Source organism: Ranitomeya imitator, chromosome 5 (genome assembly GCF_032444005.1).
Source record: "Ranitomeya imitator isolate aRanImi1 chromosome 5, aRanImi1.pri, whole genome shotgun sequence".
Taxonomy (NCBI): Eukaryota; Metazoa; Chordata; class Amphibia; order Anura; family Dendrobatidae; genus Ranitomeya; species Ranitomeya imitator.
In genome coordinates, this window is record NC_091286.1 from 290862974 (window position 1) to 290884129 (window position 21156).

General features: G+C 44.8%; 1 long non-coding RNA gene across 1 annotated transcript in view; it reads left to right on the forward strand.

The window, feature by feature from the left end:
* The window catches only part of LOC138680680 (uncharacterized), a 72496-nt gene extending 52351 nt beyond the window's left edge, over positions 1–20145 (forward strand). Inside the window, exons 2-4 of the long non-coding RNA XR_011321727.1 lie at positions 1050–1130; positions 14291–14351; positions 19820–20145. This is a non-coding gene — a long non-coding RNA (uncharacterized lncRNA). The remainder of the gene's footprint in view (positions 1–1049; positions 1131–14290; positions 14352–19819) is intronic.
* The last annotated feature ends 1011 nt before the right edge of the window (positions 20146–21156 follow it).

Sequence of the window (21156 nt, forward strand, 5' to 3'; positions counted from 1 at the left end):
CTTATTCGACCTAATCATGGAACCTTTTGCTGAAACCATTAGAACAAATTTCTTAATAAAGGGAATACCTTTTAACTTTAGGCAACATAAAATAAGTCTATTCGCGGATGACGTGCTAATCTTTACCACTGACCCTACCAACTCATTGAGAATTATTACTTCTACTATAAGAAACTTCTCTCCAGTTTCATACTATAAAATGAATGAAGAAAAATCAAAAGATTTTAGGCTTTTTCATAGACCACATAACCAAAAAATTGATAGCACAAGAATTTCTCTCTTATATAGTAAAAACATCACATCCCATATTTAGGAATTAGAATTACCAATTCTTTACGTAAGGTACTAAATGAAAATCTGAATTTCTTACAAAAACAGATTTAAAAAAAATTGAGAATTTTGCTAAAACAAATACCTCACGGCTTGGTAAGATTGTCTTATATAAAATGATAATCCTACCAAAATGTCACTATATCTTTAGAACTGTTCCAATTCAGATTCAAGATATATGGATTAAGAACTTCCATAAGCAAATGTCAAAAAGTATTTGGAATAAAAAATCACCAAGAGTAGCCAAATCATTACTATATAAGAACAAATGAAGTGCAGGCATCGGTCTCCCAAATCTGCAGTCCTACTCCGAGGCTAATATTCTACTGCAGAGCAGAAAATGGCTTATAGATGAAGCCAAAACCAGCTGGGCAGAAATGGAAAAGTCTTACAATGAGAATTCTCCCTTAGACGCTCTAATTATCGTGAATTTAGACCAATCCCTCCCTCTACCAGAGAATATACTAACAAAATCTGCACGCTTATGTGATCCAACCTTCTCCTATGCCCTTTTCTTTCCTTCCCCTTCCCCTTCCCCTCTACCTTTCCTAACTTTTCCTTCCACATTCTTTTCCTCTTGCATTAACCTTTTTTTTTTCCTCTGTTGATTCTTCTTTGAATATACTGTATCTTCTTACTTACTTGTTTAATAGAACAAGTTTTACATTACTATGTTATGTTTTTTTACTCACCTTAATGTCTATAAAAAAAATAAAAAGAATATTGGAAAAAAGTGGTCATGGTGTCGAATGGAAATGAAAAGAGAAAATGGATGACTATGATCATCAAGAATGATACTGGTGAGTATCTATACAGTCTGCACATACTGTGTATGGTGTGTTTAGCACTGGTGTAGAACTGATATTACCATTATATGGTCACTGTATGATGGTAATATCAGTCCTAGTACAAAGATTTTGGTTGAAAGTCAGGATGGTAGTATTATCACTATTGCATAAGCTGCTAATATATGGTGATGAAATGTTGATATTATTTGTTTACTATTTTACAATATTAATGCTATTATTGGTCATGGTGCAGTCATATTTCATAGGGTTGTCCAAACCTGAGTAAATTGTCGGAAAGCAGTGCAGCTTGCCGAATCCTAACAGTGTGTAATCTCCTGGGAGATCTGGGGTTAGAAAATCACTACATATTGTGACGCGCAGATCTTCCATTTAGCCTGGATGTTTGTGTTTCATATTAAATGGATTTTGTTTCCTTTGGTGCTGAAGAGGTTAACAGCCCTTTCGATGCTGGTTAGAAACTTGCAGCTCCATCTCACAGCTGTTCCTGACCTGGTACTTTCTTCTCCCAATAAAATTTGTCCAAACCTTTTCTTCCTCACCTGTTAAAGTTTTACTTCCTAGCTCCTTGAAGTCACTATGCTGAATTGAAGATTATTGTTGCTGCTGTAGATTGTTGCATGCTGTTTTTAGGTGCATGCTTTCCTAATTGTCCTATTACCATTTGGTCTGTACATTCATACCCTGTCTATATACCTCTCTACCTTTGGTGAGGGATTTGCATGTTAGTTGATTTTGTTATCCATGTTTATACACTAGCATTGCTGTCCCAGCTCTCCTCAGGAGGGTAAGCTTAGTGTATAATAGAAGAACAATAAGGCTGGTGGCCCAAACCTCCTCACCTCTAGTAGTACATTGGGAGCAGGGATAATTAGGGTCCCAGCCCAAGGGACAGTGCAGGGCTCCTTCCCTATTTATGTACAGTCATACAGGGCCGTATTTGCCATTAGGCACTTGAGGGCACGTGCCTAGGGCGGGGACGATGTGGGGGGGCGGCACCTGAGCAAAGTTTTTTTTTTTAAAGTCCTGTGTCACCTCCCGACCGAAAGCCCCCCCAGGCCCCGCCCACCCCCCACCTGCCTGCCTCCCTGCCTCTCACCCTCCTTGAAGATGATACTCACCCTGCTCCAGCAATGCCTGGTCTCAGCGTCTGTAGCGTGTCCTGAGTGAGTGGCAACGTGGTACCGCTCATTAAGGTCATGAATATGCACATAATCATGACCTTAATGAGCGGTATCACATGACCGCTCACTCAGGAAGAAAATGCTGCGCCGGGAGTCGGGACAGAGTGAGAGGGATGTCGGCACGGCCGCGCGGTGTGTGACAGGTGAGTATGAGGGATGGGGGGGAGAAAGACGATGGGGAGCAGAGCCATGGGAGAAGGAGCGGGGGGGTGGGGGGTGGAGAGATGAGCCATGCATACGGGGGGATTATGAGCCATGCATACAAGAGGTGGGGGAAATTATGAGCCATGCATACAGGAGGGGGGGGAATATGAGCCATGCATACAGGGGGGGAATTATGAGCCATGCATACAGGGAGGGAATTATGAGCCATGCATACAGGAGTGGGGGGAATTGAGCCATGCATACAGGGAGGGAATTATGAGCCATGCATACAGGAGGGGGTGGTGGTGGAATATGAGCCATGCATACAGGAGGTGGGGGGGAATTATGAGCCATGCATACAGGAGGGGGGATTATGAGCCATGCGTACAGGAGGGGGGATGGAATATGAGCCATGCATACAGGAGGTGGGGGGGAATTATGAGCCATGCATACAGGGGGGATTATGAGCCATGCATACAGGAGGGGGGATATGAGCCATCATACAGGAGGGGGAATATGAGCCATGCATACAGGAGGGGGGGGGGAATATGAGACATGCGTACAGGAGGGGGGGAATATGAGCCATGCGTATGGGAGGGAGATGAGTCACGCATACAAGATGGCAGGGGGGCATTATACAGTATTGAGCATCATGTGGCGTCATTATACAGTATGGAGCATCATGTGGGGTCATTATACAGTATGGAGCATCATGTGGGGCCATTATACAGTACTAGATTGTGGCCCGATTCTAACGCATCGGGTATCTATATATATATAATTGTCTAAGGGTTTTTCCGTCTGTCTGTCTGTCTGTCTGTCCTGGAAATCCCGACTCTCTGATGGTCGAGGCGTGGCGGCCTCGACCAATCAGAGACCGGCACAGCATCGACGTAGAAATCCCGCGTCTCTGATTGGTCGAGGCCGCCAGGCCTCGACCAATCAGCAACGGGCACAGCGACGATGATGTCATAAAGGACGTAGACATCCTGCGTCTGATTGGTCGAGGCCGCCAGGCCTCGACCAATCAGCAACGGGCACAGCGACGATGATGTCATAATGGTTGCCATGGCGACGATGATGTCATAAAGGTTGCCTCGACCAATCAGCGACGGGCACAGTCTGCCGCGAATTCTGGAATCATCATTGTCCATATACTACGGGGACATGCATATTCTAGAATACCCGATGCGTTAGAATCGGGCCACAATCTAGTTCTAGAATATGCATGTCCCCGTAGTATATGGACAATGATGATTCCAGAATTCGCGGCACACTGTGCCCGTCGCTGATTGGTCGAGGCAACCTTTATGACATCATCGTCGCCATGGCAACCATTATGACATCTACGTCGATACTGTGCCCGTCGCTGAATCAGAAATGTGAGATGTCTACGTCCTTTATGACATCATCATCGCTGTGCCCGTTGCTGATTGGTCGAGGCCTGGCGGCCTCGACCAATCAGGGATGCGGGATTTCTACGTCGATGCTGTGCCGGTCTCTGATTGGTCGAGGCCTGGCGGCTTCAACCAATCAGAGAGCCGGCATTTCCAGGACAGACAGACAGACAGAAAGACAGACAGACAGACGGAAAAACCCTTAGACAATTATATATATAGACTAGATTGTGGCCCGATTCTAACGCATCGGGTATTCTAGAACAGTGTTTTTCAACCAGTGTGCCGCGACACATGGTCGGGTGTGCCGCGGGGAACGGGAGTCAGCTGTTCTCTGTGCCGACTGTCAAGCTGACAGCTGGCACAGAGAAGCTGCAGCGCGCCGGCTCGCGGAGATCAATTGTACTCGCAGACATCTACCAGCTGCGAGTACAATTGAGGCTCTGACCGCTGGGTCAGAGCGACGCCAGCAGCGTGATCAAGTCATGTGATCACGCTGCTGACGTCACTATCCGGCGCGCAGGAGAAAGAAGAGACTTGGTGGTAAGTGCTCCTGTGCTGTGGAGCTGAAGACACCGAAGATTCAGCGTGGGGTGGGTTTATGGGGAGTATGTGGGGGGATTTATTAAGTGTGTGGGGGGATTTATTAAGTGTGTGGGGGGATTTATTAAGTGTGTGGGGGGATTTATTAAGTGTGGGGGGGGATTTATTAAGTGTGGGGGGGATTTATTCAGTGTGTGGGGGGGATTTATTCAGTGTGTGGGGGGGATTTATTCAGTGTGTGGGGGGATTTATTCAGTGTGTGGGGGGGATTTATTCAGTGTGTGGGGGGGATTTATTCAGTGTGTGGGGGGGATTTATTCAGTGTGTGGGGGGATTTATTCAGTGTGTGGGGGGATTTATTCAGTGTGTGGGGGGATTTATTCAGTGCGTGGGGGGGATTTATTCAGTGAGTGGGGGGATTTATTCAGTGCGTGGGGGGGATTTATTCAGTGAGTGGGGGGATTTAATCAGTGTGTGGGGGGGATTTATTCAGTGTGTGGGGGGGATTTATTCAGTGTGTGGGGGGATTTATTCAGTGTGTGGGGAGATTTATTCAGTGTGTGGGGGGGATTTATTCAGTGTGTGGGGGGGGATTTATTCAGTGTGTACGTGGGGGGGGGCTGGAATTTATTTAGCATGTGTGGGGCAGGGTGAATTTATTCTGTGGAAGGGGATGGATTTATTCTATCGGAAGGGCAGTGGATATATTCTGTGGGGGTGAGTGGGGAGATGGGGGTGGACACAGTAGCGAGGGGAAAAATGTGTGCTGACAGTACTGGGAGCAACGGTGATGGGATGTGTGAGGACAGTATGGGGAGTCGGGGGAATGTGTGAGGGGGGAATGTGTGAGGAGGAAATATGGAGAGAGCAAAGGGGTATGTTAGCAGGGGGGGATGTACAGGAAGAGGCTATTAGAAATGTGTGCAGACAGTATGGGGGGATGAAAGTGTGAGTGGACACATAATAGATACTGAGTAGTGTGAGGGTAACAGCCAGGAGGAGACAGTATGCCAAGTAGGAGGAGTGTAATGAAGGGGCACAGTAGAGAGACTGGGCTCTCTATGAGGGACACCGTATGAGAAGGCAGTGTGAAGTATGGAAAAGCGAGAGAGGGTAGTGTGGATGGCATGTACCATAAGAGGGACAGTGAGGGTCATATTATGTGTTGGGAATAAAGTGAGGGGCAATTATTTACTCAGGGGCTCAGCCTAGGGCAGATATTGTTATTCCGGAGCATTATAATAACACTGCTATCTTTAAGGGTGTTGTGTCGGGATGTGCTGCAGAAGACAAGAGAAGATGGAAGTCTGCAGAAACGAGCTCTGCCGGTGGATGAGAAGAGTCATCATGGCATCTGGACAAGGTGAAGATGAAAAGAAAGAGGCGACTCCACAAACAACGTCATCTATCAGGTACCTGGATGTAAATGTGTTTTTTTTGTGATACTAATTCTCATTTTTATTTGTTAGGAACATTAAAGGGGATGTCCAAGGTTGTGATGAGTCTGCAGTCATACTATGTGACTGCAGACTTCTGAATTCTCACAGTGCGCACTGCTATCATAATTCTCTGATGTTGGTGATTTACATACATGCGGTCACGTGCTGACTAGACATGTGTGGCCTCATTCAATGAAAATGAATTGACTGAGGCCGGACACGTCTAGTTAGAATGTGGCCAGAAGTATCCAAATCACATACTTGTGCTGTCATGACCGTCCACTCTGGCCACCGGCAAGGGAGAATCCTGAAAGTGTGCAGTGCTTGCGCTGTGAGAATTCAGAAGCCTGCAGTCACATAGAATGACTGCAGACTTTCATCTCAAACCTGGACGCACCATTTTGTGCCATTTTGGTTGGTGGTGTGCCTCGGGATTTTTTAAGTATAAAAAGTGTGCCGCGGCTCAAAAAAGGTTGAAAATCACTGTTCTAGAATATGCATGTCCCCGTAGTATATGGACAATGATGATTCCAGAATTCGCGGCACACTGTGCCCGTCGCTGATTGGTCGAGGCAACCTTTATGACATCATCGTCGCCATGGCAACCATTATGACATCTACGTCGATACTGTGCCCGTCGCTGAATCAGAAACGTGAGATGTCTACGTCCTTTATGACATCATCGTCGCTGTGCCCGTTGCTGATTGGTTGAGGCCTGGCGGCCTCGACCAATCAGAGAGCCGGGATTTCCAGGACAGACAGATAGACAGACAGAAAGACAGACAGAAAGACAGACAGACGGAAAAACCCTTAGACAATTATATATATAGATTGAGCATCATGTGTAGCCATTATACAGTATAGAGCATCATGTGTGGCTATTATACAGTACTAGATTGTGGCCCGATTCTAACGCATCGGGTATTCTAGAATATGCATGTCCCCGTAGTATATGGACAATGATGATTCCAGAATTCGCGGCAGACTGTGCCCGTCGCTGATTGGTCGAGGCAACCTTTATGACATCATCGTCGCCATGGCAACCATTATGACATCATCGTCACTGTGCCCGTTGCTGATTGGTCGAGGCCTGGCGGCCTCGACCAATCAGACGCAGGATGTCTACGTCCTTTATGACATCATCGTCGCTGTGCCCGTTGCTGATTGGTCGAGGCCTGGCGGCCTCGACCAATCAGAGACGCGGGATTTCTACGTCGATGCTGTGCCGGTCGAGGCGTGGCGGCCTCGACCAATCAGAGAGCCGGGATTTCCAGGACAGACAGACAGACAGACGGAAAAACCCTTAGACAATTATATATATAGATTGAGCATCATGTGTGGCCATTATACAGTATGGAGTATCATGTGTGGCCATTATACAGTATGGAGCATCATGTGTGGCCATTATACAGTATTGGGCATCATGTAGGGCCATTATACTGTATTGAACATCATGTGGGGTCATTATGCAGTATGGAGCATCATGTGTGGCCATTATACAGCATGGAGCATCATGTGTGGCCAATGGCCATTATACAGTATTGAGCATCATGTGTGGCCATTATACAGTATGGAGCATCATGTGTGGCCATTATACAGTATGGAGCATCATATGTGGCCATTATACAGTATGGAGCACTGTGTGGCCATATTTATATTTGTCTATAATTATTATATATGAAACAGTGTGATCAGCAATGCTAAGTGGGTGTGGTTGGGACGTGGATATGGGTGTGACTAGTTGTGAAATGGGTGTGGTCAGAGGCGTGGCCTAAAATTTACCACGGCGCACTACGTGCGCCACAAACTTTATACCTCTTTCCCGTCTTCAAAAGTTGGGAGGTATGGTACCACATTTGCCATATGACGGCAAGTGTTATGGCTGGCAATCAGGCAACACAGCGTGCAGTAATCAGCGCACATACAGAGATCTGGCAATAACCAAAAACAATAGGACGAGCTCTGAGACGTGGAATCTCTGTAGACTGCAGTACCTGATCTATCCTCACACAACTATAAGCAGCAGTGGATTGCGCCTATCAACTACCTATGCAACTCGGCACTGCCTGAGGAGCTGACTAGCCTGAAGATAGAAATACAAGCCTGACTTACCTCAGAGAAATACCCCAAAGGAATAGGCAGCCCCCCACATATAATGACTGTTAGCAAGATGAAAAGACAAACGTAGGAATGAAATAGATTCAGCAAAGTGAGGCCCGATATTCTAGACAGAGCGAGGATAGCAAAGAGAACTATGCAGTCTACAAAAAACCCTAAAACGAAAACCACGCAAAGGGGCAAAAAGACCCACCGTGCCGAACTAACAGCACGGCGGTGCACCCCTTTGCTTCTCAGAGCTTCCAGCAAAAGTTAATAGCAAGCTGGACAGAAAAAACAGAAAACAAACTAGAAGCACTTATCTAGCAGAGCAGCAGGCCCAAGGAAAGATGCAGTAGCTCAGATCCAACACTGGAACATTGACAAGGAGCAAGGAAGACAGACTCAGGTGGAGCTAAATAGCAAGGCAGCCAACGAGCTCACCAAAACACCTGAGGGAGGAAGCCCAGAGACTGCAATACCACTTGTGACCACAGAAGTGAACTCAGCCACAGAATTCACAACAGTACCCCCCCCTTGAGGAGGGGTCACCGAACCCTCACCAGAACCCCCAGGCCGACCAGGATGAGCCACATGAAAGGCACGAACAAGATCTGGGGCATGGACATCAGAGGCAAAAACCCAGGAATTATCTTCCTGAGCATAACCCTTCCATTTGACCAGATACTGGAGTTTCCGTCTAGAGACACGAGAATCCAAAATCTTCTCCACAATATACTCCAATTCCCCCTCCACCAAAACAGGGGCAGGAGGCTCCACAGATGGAACCATAGGTGCCACGTATCTCCTCAACAACGACCTATGGAATACATTATGTATGGAAAAGGAGTCTGGGAGGGTCAGACGAAAAGACACCGGATTGAGAATCTCAGAAATCCTATACGGACCAATAAAACGAGGTTTAAATTTAGGAGAGGAAACCTTCATAGGTATATGACGAGAAGATAACCAAACCAGATCCCCAACACGAAGTCGGGGTCCCACACGGCGTCTGCGATTAGCGAAAAGCTGAGCCTTCTCCTGGGACAAGGTCAAATTGTCCACTACCTGAGTCCAGATCTGCTGCAACCTGTCCACCACATAATCCACACCAGGACAGTCCGAAGACTCAACCTGTCCTGAAGAGAAACGAGGATGGAACCCAGAATTGCAGAAAAATGGAGAGACCAAGGTAGCCGAGCTGGCCCGATTATTAAGGGCGAACTCAGCCAACGGCAAAAATGACACCCAATCATCCTGGTCAGCGGAAACAAAACATCTCAGATATGTTTCCAAGGTCTGATTGGTTCGTTCGGTCTGGCCATTAGTCTGAGGATGGAAGGCCGAGGAAAAAGATAGGTCAATGCCCATCCTACCACAAAAGGCTCGCCAGAACCTCGAGACAAACTGGGAACCTCTGTCAGAAACAATATTCTCAGGAATGCCATGTAAACGAACCACATGCTGGAAGAACAAAGGCACCAAATCAGAGGAGGAAGGCAATTTAACCAAGGGCACCAGATGGACCATTTTAGAAAAGCGATCACAGACCACCCAAATGACCGACATTTTTTGAGAAACGGGAAGGTCAGAAATGAAATCCATCGAAATATGTGTCCAAGGCCTCTTCGGGACCGGCAAGGGCAAAAGCAACCCACTGGCACGTGAACAGCAGGGCTTAGCCCTAGCACAAATTCCACAGGACTGCACAAAAGCACGCACATCCCGTGACAGAGATGGCCACCAGAAGGATCCAGCAACCAACTCCCTGGTACCAAAGATTCCTGGATGACCGGCCAGCACCGAACAATGAAGTTCAGAGATAACTTTACTAGTCCACCTATCAGGGACGAACAGTTTCTCGGCCGGACAACGATCAGGTTTATTAGCCTGAAATTTCTGCAACACTCTCCGCAAATCAGGGGAGATGGCAGACACAATGACTCCTTCCTTGAGGATACTCGCCGGCTCAGATAACCCCGGAGAGTCGGGCACAAAACTCCTAGACAGAGCATCCGCCTTCACATTTTTAGAGCCCGGAAGGTATGAAATCACAAAATCAAAACGAGCAAAAAATAACGACCAACGGGCCTGTCTAGGATTCAAGCGCTTGGCAGACTCAAGATAAGTAAGGTTCTTATGATCAGTCAAAACCACCACGCGATGCTTAGCACCCTCAAGCCAATGACGCCACTCCTCGAATGCCCACTTCATGGCCAGCAACTCTCGGTTGCCCACATCATAATTACGCTCAGCAGCAGAAAATTTCCTGGAAAAGAAAGCACATGGTTTGAACACTGAGCAACCAGAACCTCTCTGTGACAAAACCGCCCCTGCACCAATCTCAGAAGCATCAACCTCGACCTGGAACGGAAGAGAAACATCAGGTTGACACAACACAGGGGCACAGCAAAAACGACGCTTCAACTCCTGAAAAGCTTCCACGGCAGCAGAAGACCAATTAACCAAATCAGCACCCTTCTTGGTCAAATCGGTCAATGGTCTGGCAATGCTAGAAAAATTACAGATGAAGCGACGATAAAAATTAGCAAAGCCCAGGAATTTCTGCAGACTTTTTAGAGATGTCGGCTGAGTCCAATCCTGGATGGCCTGAACCTTAACCGGATCCATCTCGATAGTAGAAGGGGAAAAGATGAACCCCAAAAATGAAACTTTCTGCACACCGAAGAGACACTTTGATCCCTTCACGAACAAGGAATTAGCACGCAGTACCTGGAAAACCATTCTGACTTGCTTCACATGAGACTCCCAATCATCTGAGAAGATCAAAATGTCATCCAAGTAAACAATCAAGAATTTATCCAGATACTCACGGAAAATGTCATGCATAAAAGACTGAAAAACAGATGGAGCATTGGCAAGTCCGAACGGCATCACCAGATACTCAAAATGACCCTCGGGCATATTAAATGCCGTTTTCCATTCATCTCCCTGCCTGATTCTCACCAGATTATACGCACCACGAAGATCAATCTTAGTAAACCAACTAGCCCCCTTAATCCGAGCAAACAAGTCAGAAATCAATGGCAAGGGATACTGAAACTTAACAGTGATCTTATTAAGAAGGCGGTAATCAATACACGGTCTTAGCGAACCATCCTTCTTGGCTACAAAAAAGAACCCTGCTCCCAATGGTGACGACGATGGGCGAATATGTCCCTTCTCCAGGGACTCCTTCACATAACTGCGCATAGCGGTGTGTTCAGGTACGGACAAATTAAATAAACGACCCTTAGGGAATTTACTACCAGGAATCAAATCGATAGCACAATCACAAATCCTATGCGGAGGTAGGGCATCAGACTTGGACTCTTCAAATACATCCTGAAAGTCCGACAAGAACTCTGGGATGTCAGAAGGAATGGATGACGAAATAGACAAAAATGGAACATCACCATGTACTCCCTGACAACCCCAGCTGGTTACCGACATAGAGTTCCAATCCAATACTGGATTATGGGTTTGTAGCCATGGCAACCCCAACACGACCACATCATGCAAATTATGCAGTACCAAAAAGCGAATAACTTCCTGATGTGCAGGAGCCATGCACATGGTCAGCTGGGCCCAGTACTGAGGCTTATTCTTGGCCAAAGGTGTAGCATCAATTCCTCTCAACGGAATAGGACACCGCAAAGGCTCCAAGAAAAATCCACAACGTTTAGCATAATCCAAATCCATCAGATTCAGGGCAGCGCCTGAATCCACAAACGCCATGACAGAATATGATGACAAAGAGCACATTAAGGTAATGGACAAAAGGAATTTAGACTGTACAGTACCAATAACGGCAGAGCTATCGAACCGCCTAGTGCGTTTAGGACAATTAGAAATAGCATGAGTAGAATCACCACAATAGAAACACAGTCTGTTCAGACGTCTGTGTTCGTGCCGTTCTACTTTAGTCATAGTCCTGTCGCACTGCATAGGCTCAGGCTTACTCTCAGACAATACCGCCAGATGGTGCACAGATTTACGCTCGCGCAAGCGACGACCGATCTGAATGGCCAAGGACATAGACTCATTCAAACCAGCAGGCATAGGAAATCCCACCATTACATCCTTAAGAGCTTCAGAGAGACCCTTTCTGAACAAAGCCGCTAGTGCAGATTCATTCCACAGAGTGAGTACTGACCATTTCCTAAATTTCTGACAATATACTTCTACATCATCCTGACCCTGGCATAAAGCCAGCAGATTTTTCTCAGCTTGATCCACTGAATTAGGCTCATCGTAAAGCAATCCCAGCGCCTGGAAAAATGCATCAACATTACTCAATGCAGAATCTCCTGGTGCAAGAGAAAACGCCCAGTCCTGTGGGTTGCCGCGCAAAAAAGAAATAATAATCAAAACCTGTTGAATAGGATTACCAGAAGAATGAGGTTTCAAGGCCAAAAATAGCTTACAATTATTTCTGAAGCTCAGGAACTTAGTTCTGTCACCAAAAAACAAATCAGGAATCGGAATTCTTGGTTCTAGCATCGATTTCTGATCAATAGTATCTTGAATCTTTTGTACATTTACAACGAGATTATCCATTGAGGAGCACAGAGCCTGAATATCCATGTCCACAGCTGTGTCCTGAAGCACTCTAATGTCTAGGGGAAAAAAAAGACTGAAGACAGAGCTAAGAAAAAAAAATGATGTCAGGATTTCTTTTTTCCCTCTATTGGAAATCATTGAATGGCTCCTTGTACTGTTATGGCTGGCAATCAGGCAACACAGCGTGCAGTAATCAGCGCACATACAGAGATCTGGCAATAACCAAAAACAATAGGACGAGCTCTGAGACGTGGAATCTCTGTAGACTGCAGTACCTGATCTATCCTCACACAACTATAAGCAGCAGTGGATTGCGCCTATCAACTACCTATGCAACTCGGCACTGCCTGAGGAGCTGACTAGCCTGAAGATAGAAATACAAGCCTGACTTACCTCAGAGAAATACCCCAAAGGAATAGGCAGCCCCCCACATATAATGACTGTTAGCAAGATGAAAAGACAAACGTAGGAATGAAATAGATTCAGCAAAGTGAGGCCCGATATTCTAGACAGAGCGAGGATAGCAAAGAGAACTATGCAGTCTACAAAAAACCCTAAAACGAAAACCACGCAAAGGGGCAAAAAGACCCACCGTGCCGAACTAACAGCACGGCGGTGCACCCCTTTGCTTCTCAGAGCTTCCAGCAAAAGTTAATAGCAAGCTGGACAGAAAAAACAGAAAACAAACTAGAAGCACTTATCTAGCAGAGCAGCAGGCCCAAGGAAAGATGCAGTAGCTCAGATCCAACACTGGAACATTGACAAGGAGCAAGGAAGACAGACTCAGGTGGAGCTAAATAGCAAGGCAGCCAACGAGCTCACCAAAACACCTGAGGGAGGAAGCCCAGAGACTGCAATACCACTTGTGACCACAGAAGTGAACTCAGCCACAGAATTCACAACAGGCAAGTGCCACAAATCCCATGGGGAATGAATGAGGCCATACGCAGGGTTGCCGTAAGTGATCCGTTACACGGCAGATGCAGAAAAACTGCCCTATCTGCTGCAAAAGGCGACTTTCACATCAGCGATTCTTGACAAAGTCTATGCCGATAGTGTCATACTCACCAATGGGGGAGGCAGCACTATAAGTGCCTAGGGCAGCAGAAACTCTAAATACGGCCCTGCAGTCATAGCATGATATTTACACACCATTAGGATTCCCCTCTACTTGCTGGTTCCACCAGTTGTGAAGTGTTTGCAAATATGTGATTTGCACCCTTGCAGTCATGTTCTAACAAGAATATAACATTGAAAGGAGCAGATGAGACACTAGTTAACTCTCATACTTGTCATCACATCACCACTGTTAATATTGGCAAGCAGAGCCAAATCCTAATGTATATATTAAACACTGTTAGGATTTGGTATCCTGCACTACTTGAGGAAAATTTACTCAGGTGTTCAACCCCGTTAATGATCAGTATGATTTCATTTTTCAGTCACTGTTTGGTGGTATTATGTTGTCATGGCATAGCGGTATTAATTAATCTTATATAGCAATATTATTGGTAATATTGGTCTTGTAGTAAGTTGTGATTTCCTCCAGGCGTGATAATATCTGTAATGTGGGCCTCCTTTCAAAATGTCGGAGCTGAATTTCAGTCGCAGTCTCGTCCTGCTTTAGGATGTCAGAAAATTGGCTTGGACAAAATGTACAATTAGCCAAAGTAAAGAAACAGAAATTGATTTTTTATTATAAATTAACTGGCAATTTTCACTTGATCTTCATCAAGTTTAATAGTTATTTTACTGACCTGTGATTTGCAATATTGGTTTTCTATCAGCAGTATCTTCAGAATATGCTCCTCAAGACTTGGATGTAGCAAGGGAAGTTTAAAAGGAATGGTAATTTAACAAATGCAACTCTCTCTAACGATTATGTGTTGAAAATCTAGAACTTTTACCCTTTTAGAAGAATGAAGCAATTATATTGAAGGCAAATATTACAAAGCTGCTAATTGCACTTCACAATGTGAAACTTGTAGTTGTTACTTTCCAATCTAATGGTGTTAAATTTGCACATCTTTTATCATGTTGGAAGCATTTTTGCATTTATTATACCAAGTCTGTGTCTTGCTAGAGACGTTTAAAGCAATATTCTCCAAATATAATCGTCAATTCCTTAGTAACAGATCTCCTTCAATCAGATGTTAACAAACAGCAGTGGGTGTATTGTTACCACAATTCCTAGTGTTGCTGCCTAATCACAGTATAACATTTGTGGTATAACGGCTCAATTGGCTGGACACAAAGGAAGAAATGGAACACTGTCTCTTTAAGAACGTGCTTGGTTTATTAAAGGCAGCATAAACCAAGCCAGGAAAAATAAACATGGCCCTCTGGGCAAAACAGCAAAACAAAACACAGTCCTTCTCTTAGTGGGGATCAGCCCGCTCACGGTTAGCAATGTCTGTGGTTCAGGCCCATTAACCAACAACAAGGGCAAAAACATTTTCTTGGAGTGCTTCCTCTCCAGGCACATTGAACCCCACTGCCCTTGGAAAGCAGCTACTTAAGCCCAGACTACGCACCTCCTCCGTCATGTGACTGATCACATGATTGTGACATCACACAGGTCCTGTCAGGACACAGTTGAGCTGGTTCTGCAGGTGGAGATAAGGTGGACATTCTCCCACGCGCTGGAATGTGAATGTCCACATAAAACCAGCCCATTTATGCAACTTTAGTTTAAGCCTCACAACACTTTAGTGTGCTGGAGGAAAATACTCAGTTTTTTTTATCACTGACGCCATTAAGTGTAGTGACTAGTGATGAGCGAGTATACTTGTTGCTCGGGTTTTCCCGAGCATGCTCGGATGGTCTCCGAGTATTTCCGCGTGCTCGGAGATTTAGTTTTCGTTGCCTCAGCTGCATGATTTACGACTGCTAGATGGGCTGAATACATGTGGGAATTCCCTCACAAACAGGCAACCCCCACATGTATTCAACCTGTCTAGCAGTTGCAAATCGTGCAGCTGAGGCAACCAAAACTAAATCTCTGAGCACGTCAAAATACTCGGAGACCACCCGAGCATGTTTGGGAAAACACGAGCCACAAGTATATTCGCCCATCACTAGTAGTGACACATATCTCCCCTCCAGTACTTTACCAGTACTTTTTTATCACTGACGCCATTAAGTGTAGTGACTAGTGATGAGCGAGTATACTTGTTGCTCGGGTTTTCCCGAGCATGCTCGGATGGTCTCCGAGTATTTCCGCGTGCTCGGAGATTTAGTTTTCGTTGCCTCAGCTGCATGATTTACGACTGCTAGATGGGCTGAATACATGTGGGAATTCCCTCACAAACAGGCAACCCCCACATGTATTCAACCTGTCTAGCATTTGCAAATCGTGCAGCTGAGGCAACCAAAACTAAATCTCTGAGCACGCCAAAATACTCGGAGACCACCCGAGCATGCTTGGGAAAACACGAGCCACAAGTATACTCGCCCATCACTAGTAGTGACACATATCTCCCCTCCAGTACTTTACCAGTGACTTTGTCACAATTATATCTGAATATATCTGCAATTTTCATCTAGCATTGTTAACCACTTACTGACATGCCGTACCTGTACTGCCCTGCGGGAGCTGCATTGCCGCAAACAGCAGTACAGGTATGGTGCACCAATTGCACAGCCTCACGCTGAGCGCTGCATCGATCAGGTGTGGGTGTCAGCTCTGTGTGAGAGCTGACACCATGCAGCAACACCCACATTTAATCATGTAGACCCCTGACCGCAAGATGGCCATTGAGTCCTGCAGGGAAGGTAGCTTGTGAGCGGTATCAGTGGCGGTATCAGTGATCTGATACCATACAGTGATGTCCCAAGATGAGACAATGTAAAAAAGTAATGAAATAAAAAAATAAAGTGTAAAAATATATCTTTTTTTAAATCCCCAAATAAAGAAAACAAAAAGAAACAAATATTTTTCCAATAAATACATTTATTTATGTAAATCAAAAGACTAACAATAAAAGTACACAAATTTGATATCGCCACATCCCTAATGACCCGATCTATAGAACTGTCCTACTAGTTAACCCCTACACTGAACATCATAAAAAAATTAAAAACAGGCAAAATATATTGATTTATCATCACACTGCCGAGCGAAAAGTGCAATAAAACGCAATCAAAAAGATGAGCGTAAATAAAAATGGTACCCCTGAAAACATCATCTTTTCCCGCAAAAAAACAGGCCATGATACAACTCCATCAGCAGGAAAATAAAAAAGTTAAAGCTCTCAGAACAAAGTGATGCAAAAATAATAAATTTTTCTATAAAATAGTTTTTATTGTCTAAAAGCTCCAAAAGATAAAAAAAGACATAAATCACGTATCACTGTACTCGTACCGACCAGAAGAATAAAGCTTCCTTACCAATTTTACCACACACGGAACGGTATATAAAAAAAAACAAAATCAATTCCTAAATTGCTGGTTTTTGTTCATTCTATCTCCCAAAAATCAGAATCGAAAGTGATCAAAAAATGTTATGTGCCCAAAATTGGAACCAATGAAAATGTCAGCTCGTCCCGCAAAAAACAAGCCCTCACATGACTCTTTTGTCCAAAATATGGAAAAATTATAGCTCTGAAAATGTGGTGATGGGTAAAATAGTTTTCACAATAAAAAGCGTTTTTTAGTGTGTGAAAAACCCAAAATCTGAAATCGCTGTAATCGCACTGAACCGAAAAATAAAGTCGCCTAATCACTTTAACACACGAGGAACAGTATGAAAATTAAATAAAACCAATTTTTCACATGCTGTTGATTTTTTCAATTCTGCTTCCCAAAGATCGCAGTAAGGCTTTGCGCGCATTTATCCTGCACTCTGTGCTGAACGCTTACACCGGGGTTTCTATGTAAATCTCTGAAATAAGTGATTTAGACAGAACCTTTGGCAGAAGATTCCCTACAATGAGGCACATGGAGGACGCTGTGGACACCACAGGACCTGTGATCCGGTAGTGTCCATCTTTTTAGGATTGCATAAAAGTGCCATCGGCCACAGTTTTGTGCACTTCTGAAAAGAAGGACACCGCTGAACAGAGGCCAGACGGAGTCCAGAGTAACTCTGTTGCCTCATTATAGTGAATGGATCCATCGGGGGTTTCATCTGTCATATCACTCAGAGATTTATACAGTATAATGGTGTTATCTGTCAGTTTATCCCACATGTAATGAAAGTGAGGTCACGGAACAATTATATGTAGAAAACAGGAAAACATGATCAAGATAAAAAAAATATATTCTAATATATTATTTTCTAATCACATATTCCTTTTAAGTTGTTCAATTTTTGTACCAAATTGACCTGACAAGCTACATTTGACATTTCTGCCATCCAGAAGTGAGGAGGGTTGTGAGCATCATGAAGAGTGCGAGCTAAGGTGCTGAGGTAACTGTCACAGAGACAGTTGCAGTGTGATGCAAGTTATGCTGAGGGAAGCACCTCTAGATTGTCGCAAGTGCCAGCAAATTGTTGGACTCATTAGCAAATTGTCATATTGTAATATAAAATACTGTCACAAATAAAACAACTCTCTTGAATACGTTCAATGCAATCTGGGACATAATGCAAGACTGTTGAATCTGTGAAGCTAATTGCCTCATCGAAGACTGTTAACCACTATGCCCATTGCCTCCTTGTTTGTAAAGTTCTTCAATTGACACCTCTATTTACCTGTATGCTTCTGTAATCCCAACATGGAAAACTACTATACCTAAGGCTACTACATCATATTTTATTTAAAGACGCATACCATTGTACACTCTACCTATTAAACAGAAACTGTCACCAGTTTTGGCCGATATAAGATACGGCCATCACCTTTTAGGGCTGATATACAGCATTCTACAATGCTGTATATAAGCCCCCAACCTGAGCTCTAAGAGAAGAAAAAGACATTTTATTATACTGACCTGCAGGGTGGTCCGGTCCAAGGAGTGTTGCTCTTATTGGTCCGGCGCCTCCCATCTTCTTATGATCGCCATCCTCCTGCTTGCTTCGTGTGGATGACGCATTGCTGCATCATCCACACAGTCCCCTCGGCACCGCTCTCCTGCGCAGGTGTACTTCCCTGCCCTGTTTAGGGCAGAGCAAAATACTACAGTGTACAGGTGGTGAGGCTCTTTGACCTTTTCCAGCACCTGCGCACTGCAGTACTTTGCTCTGCCCTCAAAAGGGCAGATAAGTACACCTGCACAGGAGCGCGGTGCTGAGGAGACTGTGTGGATGATGTAGCGATGAGTCATCCACATGAACCAAGAAGGAGGACGGCATCGCAAGAAGATGGAAGTTGCCGGACCAAGAAGAGCGACACCACCCGGACCAGAACGCCCGACAGGTGAGTATAATAAAAGGTCTTTTTCTTCTATTACAGGTCGCATTAGGGGCTTATATATAGCATTGTAGAATGCTGTGTATCAGCCCTGAAAGGTGATGGCTGTATCTTATATTGGCCAAACCTGTTGACAAGTTTCACTTTAAGCTGTTCAGTATCCCCTAGCATCACCTCTTTTTACAAACTCACTGTAAATAATATATCTTTAATGACAAACTATCACCAGCTGCCCCCACCACAGTGACAATGAATCAGAGAAGGATACTACAGAAAGTACTTGTTGCTAAGAGATATATAAAATATGAAAAAAGTATGAACTTTACTGCTTCATTTCTTATTACTAAAGGTCTTAGTAAAGCTGATATATTTCATTTTCTCCAGGAAGTGTACAGTACCTTCTGGAATTCTCAGAAACTAATACACAAATTACTAATACACAAATAAGTAGACAAATACAGGGTCGGACTGGGGTGTTTGGGGCCAACAGGGTGAATTGACCCTAGGGGTCCACCCTACAGCTATATGTAAATATCTGTTAGCCATTATTTCTGTTATAGTGGAGCATCGACTGTAAAACACAGTGGGCTCCGTTACACCCGGTCCAGCTCCTGTACCTTCCCGGCGTCCCCGTCGGGACTCCCGCTCTGTGCCGACTCCACACTGTCTGGCTACAGCCTCTGCTCCTTCTCCCTCAGCTGCTTCCTGGAATGCAGCCAGCAGGTTCCCGAGTAGAGTACTTAGGTCTCGCTCGAGCGCTCACTCCCAGTCTCTTAAAGAGACAGAGTGCATTTTCCAAAAGTACTTCTGACGAATGGTGTGTTAGTGATCACTATATCTAGCCCTTCCACCATAGAGAGGGTGCCGGAGCAACAAGTATTCACTGTTGCTTACTTCCCGTTCCTGTCAGCACGTGCTTCTGTAGTTCTTTGCTATTACTCCGCTTATACTGTGTCTCCACAGATCCCCAGCTACATGTTACCCGGCTATCCTGGACGACGACTGTTCTATCAACACAATTCCGTCTCGTCCCGTCAGTCTACCATCCTCCTCTCTGGACAATGCCAGACTCATCGGTACCAGCTCTTACCCGAACATCCGGTATCATCTGGTTAGCTCTACGTCTTCTGCTAACCCTGCTTGTCTGTCTGTTCCCCGAGTCCGGGGTCTAACTGGAGGTAGCACCCGTGTCCCTCAGGCATTCCATTCTGACCCTGTTCAAGGGGACATACTACGGGTGTCTGGGGTTCATCTAGTCACACCCCCTTCGGAGCCCCCCGGACCGTGGTCCCGAGGTTCCACGTTTAACTTCAATAAACACAAATGTGAACTTCACCTTCTGTGCCTCCGTTTCCATTCATTACAGGCTCCTGCTCATCTATTGTGCACCACACCATATAGTGTGCACCACTATAACTAGGATGTACAGTTACGGTAGTTTGCAGTAAAGGTGTTCTTTGATTTAAAAACAAGTTATCACGGATCCACAGGTTAGGTAGGTGTTAACTTATTGAGCGGTGGAATCCGACCATTGGAAACCACACCAATCAGAAAAATGGGGAACTTTTAGCCCTGATAGGACACTATTATCCCTATTTTAAATGGGGCAGCCTCTGGGATGTCTGACCACAGCTCCATTCATCCTTTTTATGGGCTTCCAGAAAAAGCCAAATGCAGAGCCTTAGGAAATGAATGGATCAGTGGTCGAGTCGTACATGCCGCACCATATTAATGGAGATAAAAGTTGTACATTCTGCAGATTGGTGCAGGTCCCAGTAGTCGGACCCCCACCAATCTATAACTTATCACTTATCGATAAGCCACATTAACACTTTCAGTATTTGTGCAGTATTTTACATCAGTGTTTGTAAGGCAAAACCAGGAGTGGAACAGAGGAAAAGTATAATAGAAACACATTTATACTTCTGAATTTATCACACACTTTTGGTTTTGGCTTACAAATACTTACACAAAATACTGTCCAAATACTCAATGTGTGAACATGGCCTTAGGATAGGTGATCACTTTTTTCACCGTAGAACTCCTGTAAGTGTATATTTGCTACTGTGTAATCAGATGACAGGGAGGGGTTAAACTTTCAAGTATTTAATTTTTATTGGAAATCAAGAAACTTCCTCTTATTATTATCAGAGAGACCAAGTGACCTCCATACTCAACACAATCTTCTATACTAAGACCAACAATACCCCATACAAGGAACAAGTATCATCACACCATGACCAGACCACATTTTATCACCACACAGTGACCAAATAATACCACATACAAGGAATAAATAC